Raw genomic sequence first — 21,898 nt, forward strand, 5'->3', positions numbered from 1 at the left:
ATAATTCAAAAAGAGTCATATACCACAATGTTCACTGCAGCGCTATTTACAATAGCCAGGACATGGAAGCAACTTAAGTGTCCATCGACAGATGACTGGATAAAGAAGATGTGGCACATATATACAATGGAATATTACTCAGCCATAAGAAGAAACGAAATTGAGTTATTTGTAGTGAGGTGGATGGACCTAGAGTCTGTCATACAGAGTGAAATCAGAAAGAGAAAAACAAATACCGTATGCTAACACATATATATGGAATCTAAAAAAAAAACAGTTATGAAGAACCTATGGGCAGGACAGGAATAAAGATGCAGACGTAGAGAATGGACTTGAGGACACGGGGAGGGGGAAGGGTAAGCTGGGACGAAGTGAGAGAGTGGCACTGACATATATACACTACCAAATGTAAAACAGATAGCTAGTGGGAAGCAGCCGCATAGCACAGGGAGATCAGCTCGGTGCTTTGTGACCACCTAGAGGGATGGGATAGGGAGGGTGGGAGGGAGACGCAAGAAGGAGGGGATATGGGGATATATGTATACGTATAGCTGATTCACTTTGTTATAAAGCAGAAACCAACACACCATTGTAAAGCAACTATACTCCAATAAAGATGTTAAAAAAAAAATACAACTATGGGATAGATTAAGACTAAGTATAACAATCTCATTCAAGGCACTAAATTAAAATTAGTAACATGGAGCAAAACAAGATCAAAAAGTGGAAATGTCCATTTAAATACAATAATAATTTTAACATATACGCTAAACAAATGTGTGCTTTATATACCCCAGAAAGCAAGGAAGGTATGGCTAGCGTAGCAATGTTTATAATTACAGAAAGGAGACCAAAAAACAAACAAGCAAAAAAAACCAAAAAAAACAAAGAAAGCCTTCAACAGCAGAATTTATAAAGACATTTTACTCATATACGGTATTCACACTATTAGAACACTGCAAAAGAAGGAAAATTAACGGATAGCCATGAAAAAATGGGTAAAGTCACACCATATTGGGCAAATGAATAAAAACACATCATAATACTTATATGATTCCAGTCATAAAAGAGTTTTAAGATAACTGAGCGAAGGTAAACTACAGTCGTCAAATATTTCCCACACAGCTGAAACTATCAGGAAAAGCAAGGAAATGCTTACTTGAAACATCAGACAATACCTTAACTTTTGGGGGATGGGGATAACTTATGGAAGGCACCCACAGGCGGCTTCTGGGGTCCTACTTATATCTCATTTCTTGGCTTGAGCAAAGAACGGGTATTAGTAAGAGCTGCTTATTCAACTGAACATGGAAGTTCTCTGCAATTTTTTTTCCCCCCACGCACGTCATATTTCAATATTCGGAAAACCAAGGTTTTGGGAAACAAATAAACATAGGACGCTCGTAAGAGAACATTGATAAGAACGAAAATACTGCAGAATGAGAAGAGTTGTCTGAGGGCCCGGAGGGAGCATTTACCTGAATCGCACCCATCGGCGTGGCCGTCCCAGCGGAGTCTGTGGGCAATGGTGGGGCCCGGGCACGGAGGCCCCTCCGGCCCCGAGACAGAGTCAGGCCGGATGGCGTCCACGCGGAGCCTCAGCCTTTCCTCAGAGCAGCGGACACAGCGCCCTCCTGGCTCCCTTTACCTGGTGCCGACCCAAGATACCGAAGCGCGCACCAGCGAACAGGTCCGAGTTCAAAAATGTCGCCCGCGGTCGACGCCGGAAGGCCCGCCCAGACACCGCCCCCTAGAACGGAAGTGGCTCTCTCCTGAGCCGTCATTGGTTCAGGGACCCTTACGCGCCGCGCTTTGCCTTCGGGGTAATGTGGTTCACAGCGCTCTACGACCTGTCAAGCGGCGGTGCTCCCCACCTCTGGGAAAGTTCCTCCTCACCCTGAGGGTAGCTGGGAAGGAGTGTCCCAAGGCTCTGAGTACTGGCGGGGGTTCACGCTTCTTAAAGGGGCCGCACCCAGGTATCCGCAGAACCACGCTTCTTAAAGGGGACGCACCCAGATTTCCGTGGAATGTAGTCTGCTGATCAGAGAGAGGTACTCAGATATAATAGAGTTATATTCCAATATATATAACTATATATATATAACTAATATATATATATAACTATAATAGAGTTATAGTTCAGATGTTCCCCAAACCTAAATAAAACAAATGCGCACATGATACCAGATTGTCACTCAGCCACAAAGTGCATCCATCCATAGTTGGGGTCTAATAAACACTGTCTTATTGCTCTTCCAAAGCATGTAGGCTGATGCTTTAGACTCAATTTATGAGTCTCAGTGTGTTAGGTCAGGGTCAAGAGAGCAAAGACTCCAGACAGGGCCATGGTGGGGAAGATAGAGGAGGGATGTGGGTGGCCAGAAGCAGGTGGATCATGTGCTGTGTCTCTGGTTCCCTCAGAAGAAACGTAGAGCCAGTGACGGTGTCCCATTCAGGGGTGGACACATATTTCTTACTCCACATTTAGATATGTATTCAGTTCTTTTCTAGAATCTAAGATCTACCTATCTCAAAAGAAGAGTGACTTACCGCATGCCATTTTCTCCCTGGACGGTGACTCTATGGTCCCAGTCATAGTTTATTTACAAAGGGGGCATTTGAACCCTGAGATAAAGGATTGGATTACATGATCCTCTTTCCTTGCTGGGGACAATATAATTTCACCAGCAATTGCAGTAACAATGCATGGAGAGTTGATATCATCTCAGAAAAATATTTGTGAAATTTGGAAATTGCTGAAATCTATCATTATTTAATTATTCAAAGTTAGTGGCCAAAATAGCCCTTGGCCATGTGAACAAGGTTAGGCTCTCAGTGCAGTTTCTAGAGACACTGAAGTCTGAGAAGTGAGGGAATGAAGCAGAGCACGTAGTTACACAGGAAACTTGGCTAGCTTGTGGTTATAGCTTTGTAACATGTGATCTATTATTTATTTATTTAAAATTTTTTTATTTAAGTACAGCTGGGAGGGCTATGTAAAGAGAGCAGACAGCTTTGCCAAAATGCTAAAAACAAACAGGGCATCTGTAGCATCATATTTACTCCCTCCTTAAGAAACTCTCATTAAGTGCCTACCCCATTCCAGGCACTACTTTGGCTGCATCAAGATCAAGAGAGACAAAGACGCCTGCCCTCATGAGTCTGAATTTCCGGTCAAAGGAGATGGACAGTAAAAATTAATGACAACACAGTCAATTACAGAATACATTTATGTGTTTTGAGTGTTAGACAAAATTTCAGAAATGAAGACCTGATTGAACTAAACAGGCATTTATTTAGGGCTTGTTAGGACACCCGGGAAACGTAGATGAGAGAAGCACTTGAATTGTTACCTGAACTACAAAATGGAGGAAGCCTATAAAGGCAAAAATGTAAGGCCACAGTTAGTTCCATGAGTTGTTTGTCAAGAATTATAATTGGAGCTGTCAAGAAGTAAGGGTGCTTATAGAGCAAGGATTGGTTAGGGTCAGAAATGTCTGTAGAGTTACAAGAGGGGAATGTTGAAACTGCAAGGTTGTAGTTAGCAGAAGTTTTAAAAATGTCTAGTGTCTGTTATCAAACTGAACCTGGGTCTGCTCACCTACTTTCTTCTGATTGGTTGCTGGTAAGGTCACAGGGTGATTTTCAGGAATCTTCATCATCAACTTTCTGGTTCCAACCAGTCTCAGGCCTACGTGCTTGTTGTCATCATGTAGTCACCATCCTCCACCTGGCTGGAGGTCTTGTTTCTGCAAAACAACTCAAGAATATGCATCAGATTGTTATCTATAACCTTTCAGAAGGAACTAGAATTCCTGTGAGTATTTTACCACTGAACTATTGTTCCAACTGTCATTACTGTTTTTATTTGACTGCTTTTCCTTTCTTTCTGTACTCTCTCACCTCTCTAGTTAGTAACTACTTGAATCTGCTCTTTGGAGCTCAGGGAAGGCCTAGGAAACTAAAGTCTTTCTCTATGTACAGGAAACAAGGGGGACTTCCCTGGTGGCACAGTGGTTAAGACTCTGTGCTCCCAACGCAGGTGGGCCTGGGTTCGATCCCTGGCCAGGGAACTAGATCCCACATGCATGCCTCAATTAAGAGTTCACATGCCACTACTAAGGAGTTCACCCACCACAACTAAGACCTGACACAACCAAATAAATAAATAAATATTAAAAACAAACGAAAAAAAGAAACAAGTGGGACAGACTTTTGTACCCAGGAGGGCCCTGCAGGGTCCTGTTCAGTTTCAGAAACAAGGGTACCATGGCTTGCACAGCCTGGTTCAGCTGGGCCTCAGAGGCGCCTCTGTAACGTCTCTTCTTGTGCTTTTCCTCTTGGTCACCTCCGCGTGGACCCAGCGCTCTAGAAGCCCATACAGGTGGGAAAAAGCCAGAGTCCATAACAATGCCATCCCTAAAGGATGCAGGAAGTTCCACTCACCTGGTGTGCACTGCATCTTAAGAGCACTTTGCTAAGCCTTCATTGGCTCAGTCACTACACCTGCAGACTGAAGTGACTTCTGGGTAATACAGTTCCCAAATGAAGCACGTAGATCTCCAAAATGTGATTCTTTTTCATACTTGAAAACACGGGTACTTAACTGCTTAGCAGGGGAGGTGAAGACAATATTTAGACTTGCCAGAAAGGTAAAAATGAATAAAGAAGCTGTACTGTGGTGTGTATTCACTGGCCTAACAAATGTACCACAAGCACCTAAGGAGTTTCAACCACAATAGTAGGTGCATGGGACATATTGGGAATAGGTTGTCAGCTGTTCCGTGTATACAGCACAAGTCCTGTATTTCACAATTTTGTCCAGAGTCCTTTGACTTCGTCAGCACAACATAAACATCCTACATCCCGCTTTTTGCAATGATTTCCAAAACGCCGGCAGTTAGATTTGGACAATGCTTTATGGTTTCTCTCAGGTTTGGCTGAGGGAAGACTAAAAACAGATACTAGCAAATAAAGTGCTTACTTTACATAGTCAGGAAAGGGAAAAGGGTGTTCCTTGGCCACAGTCCAAAGTCATGAACAAATAATCATCGTTTCTAAGAGATAACTTCCGATAAATACATGTGTCCTCAAAATCAGCGGGGTCAATGACAGCCTCAACAGAGAAACTAAGCTTTTGGAAGTTAGCAAATCATTGATAGGGACAAGCTTTTGAAATTTAACCAATCGGTGATAGACTACCGCTCCCCAACCCGAGTCCTGAAAGACAGCCAATCAGTGACAGCTCCAGGCTCCTAAGCAACAGTCAATCAGCAACTACCTCAGTTCCATACCCCAGCTTCTGAAAGTCAGCTGGTCAACAGGAGTGGCCACACTAACACTGCTGAAAGTCCAGAAATCCTTCAACACACACTTCTGAAATTCCTCCATTCCTGAATGACTGGCTCCATAAAAGATAAATGCAGCTCAAGCTTTGTTCTAGGACACTGCCTGACAACTACAGCTCTCCCTCGTATGCATGCATAAGGTCGACATTTTTTGTATAAATATTAAGTTCAATTGATTGTTAGCTCAGAAGTTTGCAACCTTTTCAATGGTTCAACATTTGTTTATGGCTTCTTATGAGTTTAGAGTTAATGGCTATGTATAGATGGCAATTTGGGTGGCGATGCAAGGAAAAGAAAAGAGAAGGGCACTGAAATCTTACTGAGGCAACAGGCATATTCATTATGACAACTCTGATGATGGGTTCAATGTCTATACATATGTGAAAATATGTCATGTTGGACACTTTATATAAGTACAGTTAATCTACATCAATAATCCCTCAATGAAGCTGTTTGGGGAAAACTTTTTCCCATAAAGTGTTAAAATGCTATTCCTTCTAGAATATCAAACAACTGACAAAGCTGTACTGATCATCAGGACCCTCTCCCCACGTCTTACATGAGTCAACTCTGATTCCTTGTCTACAAAACGGGAGAATAATGGAAATATGCCCACTCATGTCACCAAGAATGATGGCTAGGACACAAAAGACCCATCCCTGAAGAAGAGAATCTCCCTTCACTCCCTCATGAGGTTCCTGCCTTGCCATTATGGTTTGAGGGAAACAGCCCAGAGAGACTACAGGGATCCATAAAACCTCTGGCTCTGCTGCTCTGCCAATAAACTGGCTACGGGGACTGGTCTGTAGGTCCCGAGTTCTGTACACTCTCTTTCCACCTGGCCAGTTACTCAGATATTCACAGATGCCCCTTTGGAAGTGGCTTATCCACTCTACTTTGGGGCAGTCTCCACCAGTCCCTATTAATCCAGTCACCATTTCTGTACCCAATATGGTTCCCAGCCTGGGCCTTGTTAAGTTTTATGTCCATGGACATAAACCTACATGATTTTTCTTCCTCAGGACACACAGCTCCTAGGTGGGTAACAGGAGACAGCTATCTCTCAATAATGCCATGGAACATCCACGAAGTTCATGGTACTGTCAAATACGATATTGTTTGCAAACCAACTGCCCCAAGTGACTGCGGAATCACAAATAATATTCACATCCAGGTCAGGAGATCCTGGTGCAGGGGTCCTTCAGACTTTCCTAGGAGGCCTCAAGCAGCAATGCAATTAGGCCAAATCTACACTTAGAGTTGTGCTTTGTCCTCCTGCTATTTCCTTTGGAGCACACAAAGTTGAGAGCCCCAGAACTCTGTACTTTTTATTCTGGCAGAGCCAAATTCTGTTCTCAACCCACAGCATACAGTAAACAGAAACCCAAGAGTAAAGGTGGCTTAGACAATAAGACCTAGGGGAGGGATGGAGTGGGAGGTTGGGGTTAACAGATGTAAGCTTTTATATACAGAATGGATAAACAACAAGGTCCTACTGTATAGCACAGGGAACTATATTTAATATCCTATGATAGGGGCTTCCCTGGTGGCGCAGTGGTTGAGAGTCTGCCTGCCAAAGCAGGGGACACGGGTTCGAGCCCTGGTCTGGGAAGATCCCACATGCCACGGAGCAACTAGGCCCGTGAGCCACAATTACTGGGCCTGCGCGTCTGGAGCTTGTGCTCCGCAACGAGAGGCCGCGATAGTGAGAGGCCCATGCACCGCGATGAAGAGTGGCCCCCACTTGCTGTAACTAGAGAAAGCCCTCACACAGAAACGAAGACCCAACACAGCCATAAATAAATAAATAAATAAATAAATAAATGGATCATCACGTAACAAAAAAAAATCCTATGATAGGGCTTCCCTGGTGGTACAGTGGTTAAGAATCCGCCTACCAATGCAGGGGACACGGGTTCGAGCCCTGGTCCAGGAAGATCCTACAGGCCACGGAGCAGCTAAGCCCATGCGCCGCAACTACTGAGCCTGTGCTCTAGAGCTCGCAAGCCACAACTACTGAGCCCATGTGCCACAACTACTGAAGCCCGCAAGCCTAGAGCCTGTGCTCCGCAACAAGAGAAGCCACCGCAGTGAGAAGCCCGTGCACTGCAATGAAGAGTAGTCCCCGCTTGCCACAACTAGAGAAAGCCCATGTGCAGCAATGAAGACCCAATACAGACAAAAATAAATAAATAAGTAAATAAATTTATTTATTTTTAAAAAAATCCTATGATAAACCATGTGGAAAAAAATATTTGAAAAAAATATACATATATCTGAATCACTTTGCTGTATACCAGTAATAAACACAACATTGCAAATCAACTGTACTTCAATAAAAAAGAAAAAAACAAAGAAAAACACCCAATAATAACTTTACCGCAAAAACCAGCAAGGTGAGCCAGCAGTTCCTAGGGTGGGTAAAATGGAGGCTCGAAAAAATCTGTCAAGAATGTTATAAGACAATCAATAATGACCCTGAAACAAGAGAAACCTCTGTAAGCCGCCAGCCAACAGCAGATGGAGTCCTCTGTCCAAAATGGGTGATGTCCACACCTGAACAAATCAAAGGGGTGGGCATGAGGTCTCACCAAAGGGCTCAAATGGCTGGCGAATACTCCAGAAAAAGCAAGAGACTACAGCAACCTGTTCTCCCTGCTTTCTAAAAAAATTGAGATATAATTAACATATAACATTTATTAGTTTCAGACGTATAACATAATGATTCAGCATTGGTTTATACTGCAAAATGATCACCACAATAGGTCTACTTCACGTTTTCCTCATAGTTACATAAGTTTTTTATGTTGAGAACTTTTATGATTTACTCTTAGCAAGTTTCAAACACGCAATACAGTATTACTAACTATAGTGACCATACTCCCTGCCAGCTAATATCAGGAGAGTGGCTTCTATAATACACATGGGCAGTGACAGAACTCCAGTGACGGCCCCAGGCAGGTCGGAAAGTGCAAAAGAGTTCACCAGTTTCCCACAAACCTGGCCCTTACCGTGAATCTCCCTAGTGAGGATGTCCGGATGTACAAGATGCAGTTTCTGGGGGTTATCTCCCTCACAGGGGCTAATCTCCAGAACTTTCATCTGTTATTATGTTAAAAAGCCAAGAGCACAGTGGCTGCACGTGTAACGTCTTTCTCCAGTGTGAGCTTCCTGGTGCCGAATGGAGACAGACTAGTGGCTAAAGACTGTCCAACATCTGCCATACTCATAATACCCTGCTGGGTGTGGAGTTGTTCTGTAAGATCAAAAGGTTCTTGATGGTGGAACACATAGCACAATGACACTGGGATACATGAAAGACAGAACTGTTTGTTACTTACAGCTCAGAATGAGAAAAAGACATTAGGGCAACAAAGAGGGCTGAGCCCAGGGACAGGATTAACAGCAAGCTGGAGCTGTGGTGGGCAGTTTATATGTGGCAAGAGTGATGGGATTAGCTAGGTTTCATGAGCTTTCTGTGGCTTGCCTATTTTGAACAATTGTATGGGTTCCAGAACATAGGGACTATCACTAAATGTCTGACACCTTGGTGTCTGGTAGTCCAGAGTATGAGAGCCTGATAAGGAAAGTGGTTGGGGTTATGGGCTTCATCAGCTGTTCTAGAAGGGGAAAGGACAGTCCTTCTCCTGCCAGGGCTTAAAAACTGAGTCAAACCACTTTCAAAAACTTAAAAAGTATATATCAAAATGCTGTGGTATTGACATACACACACATATAGGAGAATGGAATAAAAGCACAGAAACAAACCTTCACATACATGCTCAGATGTTTTAAAAGGGTGCAGAGACCATTCAAAGAGAAATGAGTTTTTTCAGCAGGTGGTGTTGAAAAAACTAGATATCCATACATAAAAGAATGAAGTTGCACCTGCACCTTACATGATATAAGCTTCAAGCTGTACTGGTGTAAAATGGTACAGCTACTATGGAAACAGCCCCTCAGTTCCTCAAGAAATTTACATATTGAGATAATGATCCAACAATTCTACATCTGGAAACATACATAAAAAGGACAGAAACCAGGGCCTCAAAGAAACATTTGTGCAATTGTGCTTACAACAGCATTATACGCAATAGCCAAAGAGTGAAAGCAACCTAAGACCCCACTGATGAAGGGATACAGAAAAAGTAGCATATACATAAAATGGAGTACTACTCACTCAAAAAGGACGGAAATTCTGACACATGCTAGGACACAGATGAACCTTGAGGACATTGTCTTCAGTGAAATAAGCCAGCCACAAGAGGAGAAAAACTTTATGACTCTTATGTAAGGTACCCAGAGTGGACAAATTCATAGACAGAAAGTAGAATAGCTGTTGTCAGGGAATAAGAGAAGGGGGATGAGGAGTTGCTGTCTAATGGGTTTAGTTTCATTTTTATAAGATGAAAAGACTTCTGAATATTTGCACAAAAGGTGAATGTATTATTACTGATGAACTTACAGTTAAATATGGTTAAGACTGTAAATGCTATGTTACAGGCATTTAATCACAATTAAAAAAAAATTTAAACACCTGCAGAGCAGTACTTCCCCGTGCTAAATCAGACTTTTCCCACATTCACTGCGTTTATATGGCTTTTCTCCCATGTGAACTCTCTGATGAACGAGCGTGAAGTGGTCTTTTAATGCACTTCCCACACTGGCTGCACTCATAAGGCATTGGCCTAGTGTGAGCTCTCTGGTGTTCAATGAGGCCAGATCTTTGTGTAAAGAACCCTCCACATCCAAGGTGCTCATATAGCCTCGTTTCAATGTGGATTTTCTGGTGCTGAACCACGTGGAACGGTCTGATGAAAGTCTTCCCACTTTCGCTGCAATGGTTTTTCTGGTGCTCAACAAGTATGTGTTCATGGCTAAAGGTTTTACCACATTCACTGCACTTGTAATCATTCTGTCCACTTTCAAAGGTCTCCCTGCCCCCCATGTCGCTGTGTGGCTTCCCTCATGTGAGGGGCCTGGTTCTGGAGAAGGCCTGAACTGGCCGGAAAGTCCTTCTCTCCTGTTCAGCACGTCAAGGTCCTTTCTGCCACATGAAGGCTGCAGTTCTTCACCAATGAAGTCCTCCCTTCATCCCATCTGGGGAGTTTCTTCCTACTCGGCTCCTTTTGGTGCTGGGAAAGACTCACCACACACGTTTACACCTCTTGCTCGGGGTGTGTCCCATCATACTCAGCCAGGCGCAAAATGTCTTTCAAGAGTGGGCCACACATCACATTAAGAATGAGACTTCTGGGACTTCCCTAGGGACACAGTGGTTAAGAATCCGCCTGCCAATGCAGGGGACATGGGTTCAAGCCCTGGTCCAGGAAGATCCCACATGCCGTGGAGCCACTAAGCCCACGATCCACAACTACTGAGCCCAGATGCCACAACTAATGAAGCCCATGTGCCTAGAGCCCATGCTCCACAACAAGAGAAGACACCACAATGAAGAGTAGCCCCTGAGTGTTGCAACAAGAGACAGTCCATGCGCAGCAACGAATACCCGATGCAGCCAAAAATAAAAAGATAAATTAATTAAAATAAAAAAAAAAAAAGAATGAGACTTCTGGATGGATGGACCTGGCTTTGGAGTCTTGACCTGTGACTCTATAACTGCATCACCTTGCTCTGAAAGCGCCTCCTCATCCTGAGCTCCGTGTTGACAACCTGGAAGGAGAGAGATGCCAATAAACGTGGCCCCAGCAGAAATGTGTCTCAGACACACCCAGCAGTAAGTCCTTAAGATTGCTGAGATGCGTGGGGCCAGAGCCTGTGTGAGGAAGGCCTGCTGTGCAGAGCTGAGCCTGAGAAGCTCATCTGATGGCAGAGCACAGACGATGGGTAAGAACACGAGGAAGGGTCTTCAACTTACCTTTCAACAAAGCCTGGCTACTGGTGACTGGTGAGCAATGAGTAGAAGGCTGTGTCCAGACCCAGAATGTCTGAATGCATCACAGCAGCTGGGCTACAAGGAGTATTTAAGGACACATGCACATATCCCAACACTTTAAGTGCAGGTCAATGTTGACAGCACTGCAAAGGGAGCAGTGGAAGGGAATGGGTGAGAACCAGAGCCAGAAGTGAAGAGTCAAAACATCAACAGCGGACTTCCCTGGTGGCGCAGTGGTTGAGAACCTGCCTGTCAATGCAGGGGACACGGGTTCGATCCCTGGTCCGGGAAGATCCCACATGCCGCGGAGCAACTAAGCCCATGCGCCACAACTACTGAGCCTGTGCTCTAGAGCCCGTGAGCCACAACTACTGAGCCCGCATGCCACAACTACTGAAGCCCGCGTGCCTAGAGCCCATGCTCTGCAATGAGAAGCCACCACAATGCGAAGCCTGTGCATTGCAACGAAGAGTAGCCCCCACTCACCGCAACTAGAGAAAGCCCGCACGCAGCAGCGAAGACCCAACACAGCCAAAAATAAATAAATAAAATAAAATAAACTTATAAAACAAAACAAAAAAAAAACATCAACAGGAAAGTAAAGGTAGAAACTCTTGGACTCTGTTGCTGGTACCACACACTGGTGGATATAGGACACAGGCCTGGTGTGATGGGAACCCAGCTCTGATACCTCACCATTTCCTCACCCCCATACACAAGGGCCACATTCCTTTCAGCCTCCCTTGACGCTACAGGAAAAACACCCACCCTGTCAGGCACCCAGGGCCCTCCTATTGCTCAAGGTGAGCAACCACCTGGGCCTGAGGAGGCCAGTCAAAGAAGAAAGACAGGGAAAGGGAGTGGGCCCCGTCCCATGAGATCACACATTCTAAAATTATAAGGACATTAAAGGAAGGTCTTAAAAGAAACAAGCCAGTGGTCTCCTCAAGTAGTGACCAGGTCAGCATGTGAACATCCTGGCATAAGCAGGCCCCAAATTCTGTCAACAAAAGACAGTGGAAGGCCTGGGACACCGAGGTTCCATGCTGCTGGACAGAGTCACCCAACCACGGACAGGGAAGGCTGGTGGAATCTTTCACACAAACATCAAGATTTCTGACTCCTGAGCCCTGTCTTACAAGACCTCAGAGCAGCAGGGATGGGACTGCTGGGAGAGAAGGAATACAGTGCACAGAGCCCAGCCCTGGCAGCAACGACACACACGCCAGGAAACCAGGAAAGGAAGCATTACCCATGGTCTCACTGTGGGAAGCTCAGAGGTTTCACTTGGCTTGCTCTGACTCTGGTTTGGTAACAACCTCATATTAACAGCTTGAAACTGCCCAGAGTTGGAGCATTTATACCAGGGAAACTGGCAAACGCAACAATCAAGGGTTGGCTGGGTTTTTTTTTCTTTTTACTAACTGTCTAGACTTAAAGTAATGGAGACTATGCTAATAATGAGGACTACACATGGTGAGTAATGTCGTGAATAGAAACATTTATTCCACCCAGCAAAGTCACTGAAGAAAAGTCAAGTTCCAACACATTTATTGTCTTCTTACTTACTAAAAAGAAGACATACACCTGGTAAATGAACACAAAAATGTTCAACATCATGAATCACTAGGGAAATGCAATCAGACCACAGTGAGATACATCTCCACACTTTAAAAACAGATAATATTAAAAATACTGACCATACCAACCTAGTTCTGGTGAGGAATATAGGGGAACTGGAATGCCCCCATACTGTCGATGGGAATGCAAATGGGTACAGTCATTCACTTTAGAATACGAATCCCTATGTTCATATAAAGAATTTTATGTACACGTTCATAGTAAGCTTATCTGTGATAGCCAAACTGGAAACAAACCACAAAACCTCATCCTTTAACAGAGAGATGGATAAACAGTCAAATTGTGGTATATCTAAACAGTACATTTTTCAGGTATTAAAAAAATGGTCTCTTCATGGAGACAAATTAGATGATTCTCAATATAATTATGCATTGTGAAAGAAGAAAACAAATACAAAAGTAAACATTAAGATCACAGTGATATTAAAAGTCTAGAAAACACTAGCTAATTGAATGGGAAAAAAGTAAATCAAAGGACTTCCCTGGCAGTCCAGGGATTGGAAATCTGTGATTTTACTGCCACAGCCAAGGTGTAATCCCTGGTTGGGGAACTAAGATCACGCAAACTGTGCAGCATAGCTGGGGAAAAAAAAAAAAAAAAGTAAGTCAATACTAGCTACCTGAGAGTCCTGGGAGAGATGTCAGAAGTTGATATGGGAATGATGGATGTTTGTTACTATGATGATGATTCCATGGCTTTAGAAGTATTAAAATTTACCAAGCTGTACATTTTAGGTATGTTTATTTCAATGCACACAAACTATACAGCTCAACTAAATTTTAATAGGAATTGGTTTCACATAAAAATCTGAACCTCTTTTCTGAATCTCTTTTCAGTAGAACTGTGGCAACCACAGCTCAATTCCATCATCTCTCCTACTCTCATGAGGGGATTCTGTCACAGCAGCAATGAAGACTGGCGAGCAATAAAACGTGTTTCCACTTAAGTTATCCAGGAACTCTGCCTGGGTTCTAAAATTCACATGCCTGAACTACATGATTTCTACTCATTCCCCATTGTTTTCACTGTGCAGCAATGGGCTTCAGATAAAAAATTTGCAGACGCTACGGGAATCCTACAACCTTTACGTTATTCAGTCTGACACAGACTGGGGGCTCGGGGGAGAGAAATAGCTCTGTAGCTCCTGAGAATTTCTGCAAAAACCTTATCCTAAACAGCCATAGTCATGGGAACATTCGTGGATGCAGCTTTAGAAAAGGCTCATCCCTTCTTGTTGCTAGTCTCTCACACCCTATTAATTCCCAGAGTGTTTCTGTACCAAATATGGTTCCCTCCTGATATCTGTAATCTAACACTCAGGAACACCAGCTACCACATTGCGGACATCATAGCACACGTGGACATAATGGCACACGGCTCTTTTCCAGCTGGACCTAGAGAACTTCTTCTCTTGAACAGTACTGGAGGCATGATGTGACTTCCCATGTGAAAAAGAGAACCATTCATACTGCTCCAAAAATCACTGGTGGTTCTCACAACTGTCCTCATCACAGGGTGATCTCGGTGCCCACCAAAACTTCTGACACCCAGGTCACAACATTAGTCCCACAGAGCCCTGCAGTCTACCCCAGGAGGACTTCAACAACAATTCAAATTAGTGGAAGCTATTTTCCGCCATGTTACTATCCACAGTGAGGTATACAAACTTTGGAACACCCACAAAACCTGTTCCTCTTCATCCTGACAGTCCAATTTGGTTCTCAACATCAGTCTAACAGTGAACAAACCCCAAGATGAAAGGTGGCTTAAATAATAGTCTTTATTATGGCATAGAGCAGAAAAACTGAGGCAGATAATTCCCAAACAGGGTGACTTGGACTTAAATAAAATCCACCATCAGCATGGTATTAGACAATGCCACCAAAGAAGGCAAACCACTGTGAGCCACCAGGAGAAACTGGACGGGATCCCCATGATCAAAGCTGCTTTGGTCCTGTCATAGGCAGTTGACAGGAACTAAGAGAATGACAAAACCCAAGTGCTCAGGGTATCCATGCTTTTCTACAAGGGATAGGAGAGCACAAAAGCTGACCTACCCTGATCACACTGAGATGACTGATTCCCAGTATTGGGATCTTTCTTAGAGATAAGAAACTCACAGTGACATTAAGTATGGCAAAGGCCCTGCACAGGTTAGAAGTAGAGCATAGCTCCTTAAAAGCTTCCTATGAACCTGGTACTCATAGGCAATCTGCACACTAGGGCTGTTCAGATGTATGGCATTCAACTTCCAGTTGATGACTCCCTCACAGAGCCTATTCAGTATGATGTACTAACTAAGGAGACAGCTCATTCAAAGCTCTCCTCATCTCATTTGAAGGCCTTTCTCCAGTAGGAAGTTTCTGGTGACGAATGAGGTTAGACCTTCTGCTGAAAGCTTTCTTACGTTCACTGTGCTCACAGGATCCATCTGGCCTGTTAAGTTTCTGGTGCTCAGTCAGAGCAGACTCTGACAGAAAAATGTTCCACATTTGCTGTACTGGTGATGCCTTTCTGTAGCATGAGCTTTTTGGTGTTGAGTAAGTTGGGAGTTTTGGCTGAAGAATCCTCCACATACAGTGCACTCATATGGTTTTTCTCCAGTGTGAACTCTGGTGCTTAATGACAGTGGAGTATTGACTAAAATGTTTCCCATATTCAATGCACTTATAAGGCCTTTCCCCAGTGTAAACTCTCTTGTGCAAAACGAGAGTAGTTTGGCTAAATCACTTCCCACACTCACTGCCCTTATAAGTCTTTGCTCCAGTGTGAATTCTCTGGTGTACAATAAGGTTGGAGCTTTGGCTAAAGAACTTCTCCTTTCACTGCGTTCATAAGGCCTTTCTCCAATGTGAATTCACTGGTGCCAAACAAGTGTGAGTGGGTTGCTATTTAAAAGTTTTCCCAGGGGCTTCAACTAAAGATGCCGCAACTAAAGATCCTGCATGCCACAACAAAGATCAAAGATCCCAGGTGCCGCAACTAAGACACAGCACAGCTAAATCAATCAATCAATCAATAAATATTAAAAAAAAAAAGTTTCCCCACATTCACTACACTTATAAGGCTATTTTCCATTGTGGACTCTCTGGTGCTTAACAAGTGAGTCTTTGCGACTAAAGGCTTTTCCACATTCACTGCACTCATAAGGCCTTTCTCCAGTGTGGACTCTCCAGTGCCGAACGAGACTGTCTTTATAAATGAAGGTTTTCCCACATTCACTGCATTCATAAGGTCTTTCTCCAGTGTGGACTCTCTGGTGCCGAAAAAGGTTTACTTTAGAAATAAAGGCTTTCCCACATTCACAGCACTTATAAAGCAGTTCTCCAACATGGAGTCTCTGGTGCTGAACAAGTGACTTTTTGTGTCTGAAAGCTTTCCCACATTCACTGCACTTAAAAGGCCATTCTCCAGTGTGGACTCTCTGGTGAACAAGTGACTTTTTGTGTCTGAAGGCTTTCCCACATTCACTGCACTTATAAGGCCATTCTCCAGTGTGGACTCTCTGGTGCTTAACAAGTGAATTTTTGTGTTTGTAGGCTTTCCCACATTCGCTACACTTATAAGGCCATTCTCTGGTGTGGACTCTCTGGTGCTGAATGAGCGAGCTTTTCCAGCTGAAGGCTTTCCCACACTCACAGCACTCATAAGGCCTTTCTCCAGTGTGGATTCTCTGGTGCTTAAGAAGTATCCCTTTAAAGCTGAAGGTTTTCCCACATTCACTGCATTCGTAAGGCCTCTTTCCAGTGTGGACACTCGGGTGATGAGCCAGTTTGTGTTTGCAGCTGAAGGCTTTCTCACATACATAGTATTTATAGAGGCTATGTCCATTGTGAAAGGCCTCTGCACACTTGGCATCCTTTTGTGGAGTGACCTGGTGCTGGAGAAGGCTAGAGCTACCATGGAAATCCTTCCCAGCCTCCTGGCATGTGAAAGAGTTCTTGGATGCATGGACTATGTGGCTCCTCATAAAGGCCTTACCCATGTCTCTTTTAAAGAGTTTCCCTCCACGGTGCTGGTGAAATTTCACACCTGACACACACAGTTTCTGGCCAGGAATTGTTCCCAGGTCTTCAGCTACACACAAACTACTGTCTAAGGCCAGGCAGCACCTCTCCCAGGGATAGGACTTCCAGATGGACAGGTCTGTCTTTGAAGTATTTATTCGTGGCACTTCTACAGAAACATTATGCTCAGAAGTTATCTCCTTGTGCTCTGCTCCATGCCAACAACCTGAAAGCACAGACATATGGATGAACTTCATGTAGATTTTGGAAGAAGGAGGCGGCCCCATCACAAATATGTGTCTGACGTACCAAGAAATAAATCCATGGGACTATTTTCCAGACAAGGGAGCTGGCAGCATGCTAAGGAAAGGACCTCTGTGCAGCACTGTGCCTCTCCATGTCACAGAACAGGGAGGACTAACCGGGCAAGACACAAGGGTGGTGAGAGCTCACGGAGGAGCCAGGGGTCCACAACTCACTACTCCGGAAACAGTTGACAGGCCTTGGTTGTTGGTGACACTCGTGTGCTGTGTGGAAGCTGTATCCTGGATCAGGAAAATCCGACTGTCACTGAGTAGCTGGTATAAAAAGGAGTATTTTAAAAATAGGTGCAGACCTCATGACACATTAAGTGTAGGCCAATACTGGAGAGCACAGCAGAGTGAGGATGGAGAGGTCCAGTGAGGGGTAACCTTGGGTTGAAAGTCAGAGTAGAAATGAAAGAAGGAGCAAAGTATCATGAATGGGTAGGAAAGATAGAAATGAGAAAAACAGTCACTGTCCTTGGCACCAAAACAGTGCTCAGCACAGGACATGTGCCTGATATGATCTGAACCCAGCCATAATATCACTTCCTCCCCCTGATGCCAATCACCAGGGCCAGGCCCACTTTGAGCCCCCCTAGCTGTGGTTGGAGTCATGTCCACTCTGTCACATACCCAGGGTCTCCTCCCAGCTCCAGTTGGAGAACAACATGGAACCTAGAAGATGCAACTTCTAAGGGAAAGATAGCACAGGTGAGTGGTCAGTACTGGCCAGGGGAACAACCATCCCCCAAAAAAAACTTCAGGAAAGAAAAATAATGTCACAAAAATACTTGTTGAGGAGGGTATCATAGAAACAGCCTAGTGGACCCCACAAATAGTGACCATGTTGGTTCACAACAATGCCCGGTATACTCAGGGCCCAGGAAATGTCACCTAAAAGAGAACAGAAGCTGGAGCACAGAGGTGGCATGGGCCTACAGAGTCAACTTAGCTAGGAGTGGCTGAGAATTATGGAACCCACTGAACTAATTCCAAGTTTTTGAAGCAGAAAATCTTCACTGAACAAACCTCAGAGCAGCTGGTATTGGAGCTCCTTGTGAAAGGAGGCAGTCTACACACTCACCCAGCCTTGGCACTTACAGCATAGATGACAAGGAAGCATTAATAGAGATGTGCCCACTGTCTCGCTGTGAAAAGAGCAGACTTCCCCTTGGAAAAAGAAAGAAAGGCAGGGAGCAGCCCAGGATGCTGGGAAAGGTGTGAGGGTCTTACCCAATGATGCAACAAGTGCAAAGGTCTCCAGCAACACATCGCGGTACAGGAGTCTCTGGGCCTCATCAAGAAGCTTCCATTCCTCCTGGGAAAAGTACACAGCCACGTCCTCAAAGGTCACAGGGCCCTGTGATGATGGGACAGATTTGTACATAAGCAGCCTCTCTCCCCAGGACCCCATAAGTACTTCTAACCCCAGCCCATACTCACTCTGGGTTCATCATCCACCCCAGCTCCGTGACATAGAGGGCAGTGGGGCCCAATGACTCTTCATGCTTCCCTGATCAGTACGTACAACCCTGAGCAACAACAGGCAGGTGGACAGATAGATACCATCTAATGTGTGAGCCTGCTATGCAGGGCCCTTTCCCTTTCCTCCAAGACAAGAGCCTGAGTGTACCCACTATCATGTCTCCCAGACACAAGCAAACTTAGCCCCATCCTTCTCTCTTATACTCCTAGTACTAGGGCCTGGGGCAATTACTTCATACACCTTCCCCACATGCATATTACTTACTGGACCTGCTCATACATGTGATCCCCATCACCACCACCTGGCCCACAAAATTGGCATGTCTCCTGCCTCCTCACATACCCTTCTGCACATGGCATCAGAAAGTGCCTGCCAATGCAACAGGATCCCACCGTACCCCAACTCTCCACTGGTGGTTCCCAGCCCTCTTCTGAAGGCTTTCCCACTAGGCCTTGTTCCTGACTTCTACCTCAGTCACAACACGCAGATCTAAATACGCCTGGTCAGGTTCATTTCCATATAGCACATTATGTCTCTTCACCAGTTACAATCTTTGCCCATATAACACCCATTCGAAATCCACACCCACTTGACACACCTTAGGTAAATTCATCTGACGTTGTGACAAACTCCCCAAGTTCCACCACAAAAGCCTGGTGAGTGCACAGGAAAAGAAATAAGCACCAGCCTGACTTTGCTATTACTTCACCTCCATTTCTGCCTTCCCTCTGCATTAATTTAATGGCCACTCTCCCATAAAAACCTGGGCCACCTGCTGGACTTTCCCTACCCCCTACCTTCCCGCTGATGACCACTCCTCTTGTCTGTCTTTGTGACAGACCCCCTCTCTTCCCTTGTTGCCTAATGGCATCCTGAAGCCTTCCCCAGCACTCTAGCGCTGCATGTTCAGCTGTCCACTTTTCTCCTATATTTGGGAGTCACTGGAACATCTGAGACTCAACATGGCTGAAACCCAGTTCACCTGGTGCTTTCACTGCCATGGGCAAGGGTATGATCACTGGTCAGGGAACTAAGATCCCTGCAAGCCACATGGTACAGCCAAAAAAAAAAAAAAAAAAAAAAAAAAAAACTAGAAAATTAGTTTTGTGATAAAGAAGTTGTGGCTAGAATCATAGTTTGAGATAACTGGACATCACTGATAACTCTTTAAACTTAAGACAAAGGAAACAATCTATAGGACCTGACCTCTATTGCACCCTCATTATATAAACAAGGAAATATCTTCTTGGGTTCTAAACAGCTTGATAGGGATTCCCAGCATTATAACTTTTTATTCTTACAATGATTCGTTTTATCCCCTTTAAAAAAGGGATTTTAACAAGATGTCTTAATCATTTTCTCTTCCAATACCACCAGAGAAGGATGATGTAACAGTAAAATAAGTACTATTAGAAGAATAAAATCACTGAAAAAGCAAAAACCCTCTAAGTGCCTGTATACTGTAAAACTGTTAAGTTTACCTAATGCACGATGAGTGTGTATGAAAATACAATTATGGGATAGATTAAGACTAAGTATAATCATCTCATTCAAAGAACTAAGTTAAAATTAGTTAACTTGGAGCTAAACAAGATCAAAAAGTGGGAATGTTCATTTAAATATAATAGTAACTTTAATATACACGCTAGACAAGTGCATTCTTTATATACCCCAGAACACATAGCAGATATGACTGCAATACGAAGTTTATAAATACGAAAGTAGACCAAACAAAAAAGCAAACAAAAAACCATAAACAAAGAAAAGCCTTTTAGAAGAGGATCTATAAAAACATTTTAATCATATAGTAATATCTATAGAATACTTCACAGAAAGGAAAATGAATGGATACTCACGAAAAACATGGGTAAAATAACACCATACTGTGCAAATGAAGAAAAACACAGAATTCTTATATGATTCAATTCATAAAAAATTTTAAAACAAGCAAGCAAAACTAGAATCATCAAATATTTCCCACATGGTTGGCAAAACTATCAAAAAAAGAAAGAAAATGCTTACTTGAAACATCAGCCAGTACATTAATTTTGGGGGGATGCGGATAATTGCTTTGCAAGAACCCCACAGGCGGCTTCTGGGGGTCCTATTTATATCGCATATTTTGACCTGAGCGGTGAATAGATATTAGTTTTAGAGCTTACTGAACTGCACATTGAAGTTCTCTGCAATTTTCTTTTTCCACGCAGGTCATATTTGAAAATTCAGAAAACCAAGGTTTTGGGGAATAAAAACAACTATAGAACGCTGGTAAGAGAACACAGATAAAATAAAACACTGCTGAATGAGAAGAGTTGGGTGAGGGCCCGGATGACGCAGCATTTACCTGAATCCGACACATCTGCGCTGTCGCCGTCGCTAGAGGAGTTTGTGGGCGAAGGTGGGACCCGAGCACGGGCGCCCCTCCCGGCCCCGAGAGAGAGTCAGGCCAGAGGGCAACCACGCCGAGCCTCAGACCAAGCTCAGAGCAGCAGGCACAGCGCCTTCCGGGCTCCCTGACCTCCGGCCGGCCCTGCGTTGCAAACTTCCCCACCTTCGAACACATCCGAGTTTACAAAATGACCACGGCAGACGCCGGAAAAGCCGCCCAGACGCAGTCCTCTAGCTCGGAAGTGCCTCTTTACTGAGACTTCATTGGTCCAGGGGCGCCGAGGAATGGGCGCAGTGCCTTCAGGGTAATGTAGTTCACAGGCCTCCAGGACCTGGCAACGGGCAGTGCTCCCCTCCTCCAGGAAAGGTGCCGTCTCTCCGCCAGGGTTGCTGGGAGTGAGGCTCTGAGGAAGGGGGCGAGGTTTCACGCTTCTTAAAATGGACGCACCAGATTTTCATGTAGTCTTTGCTGATCACAGAGGGGTACACGGACATAATATATGAGATGTTCCCAAAACCTACAAAACCAAATGGGCACATGATACCAGGTTGTCACTCAGACACAAAGTGCATCCATCCATAGCTGGGGTCTAATAAACACTGTATTATTGCTCTTCCAATGGATGTAGGCTAAAGCTTTAGACTCAATTTATGAGTTTCACTGTGTTAGGTCAGGGTCAAGAGAGCAGAAACTCCAGACAGGGCCATGGTGGACAATACAAAGGAGGAATGTGGGGCGGCCAGAAGCAGGGGGACAATTTGTTGTTTCTCTGGTTCCCTCAGAAAAAAGTAGAGCCAGTGACGTTGTCCACTTATGGACACCACTT

At 44.3% G+C, this 21,898-nt stretch overlaps 1 protein-coding gene across 15 annotated transcripts in view; it reads right to left on the bottom strand.

Annotated features, from left to right (window-relative positions):
- Window positions 1–21,898, bottom strand: part of LOC309617254 (zinc finger protein 671-like) — a 67,627-nt gene that overhangs the window by 33,970 nt on the left and 11,759 nt on the right. For 7 of the 15 annotated variants that reach the window (XM_082369240.1, XM_082369236.1, XM_082369237.1 and 4 more), the window contains 5 exons: window positions 21,028–21,589; window positions 18,431–18,557; window positions 3,602–11,021; window positions 1,897–2,034; window positions 1,479–1,750 (listed from right to left, as the gene is read on the bottom strand). The gene's annotated coding sequence lies outside the window, so the exon portion shown is untranslated. Of the gene's footprint in view, window positions 1–1,478; window positions 1,751–1,896; window positions 2,038–3,601; window positions 11,022–14,651; window positions 17,119–18,430; window positions 18,558–21,027; window positions 21,590–21,898 lie in introns of those variants that run through there. The other 8 variants (XM_082369246.1, XM_082369245.1, XM_082369243.1 and 5 more) reach the window with 8 other exon arrangements.

Source organism: Balaenoptera borealis, assembly GCF_965194805.1.
Source record: "Balaenoptera borealis genome assembly, chromosome: 19".
Classification (NCBI taxonomy): domain Eukaryota; kingdom Metazoa; phylum Chordata; class Mammalia; order Artiodactyla; family Balaenopteridae; genus Balaenoptera; species Balaenoptera borealis.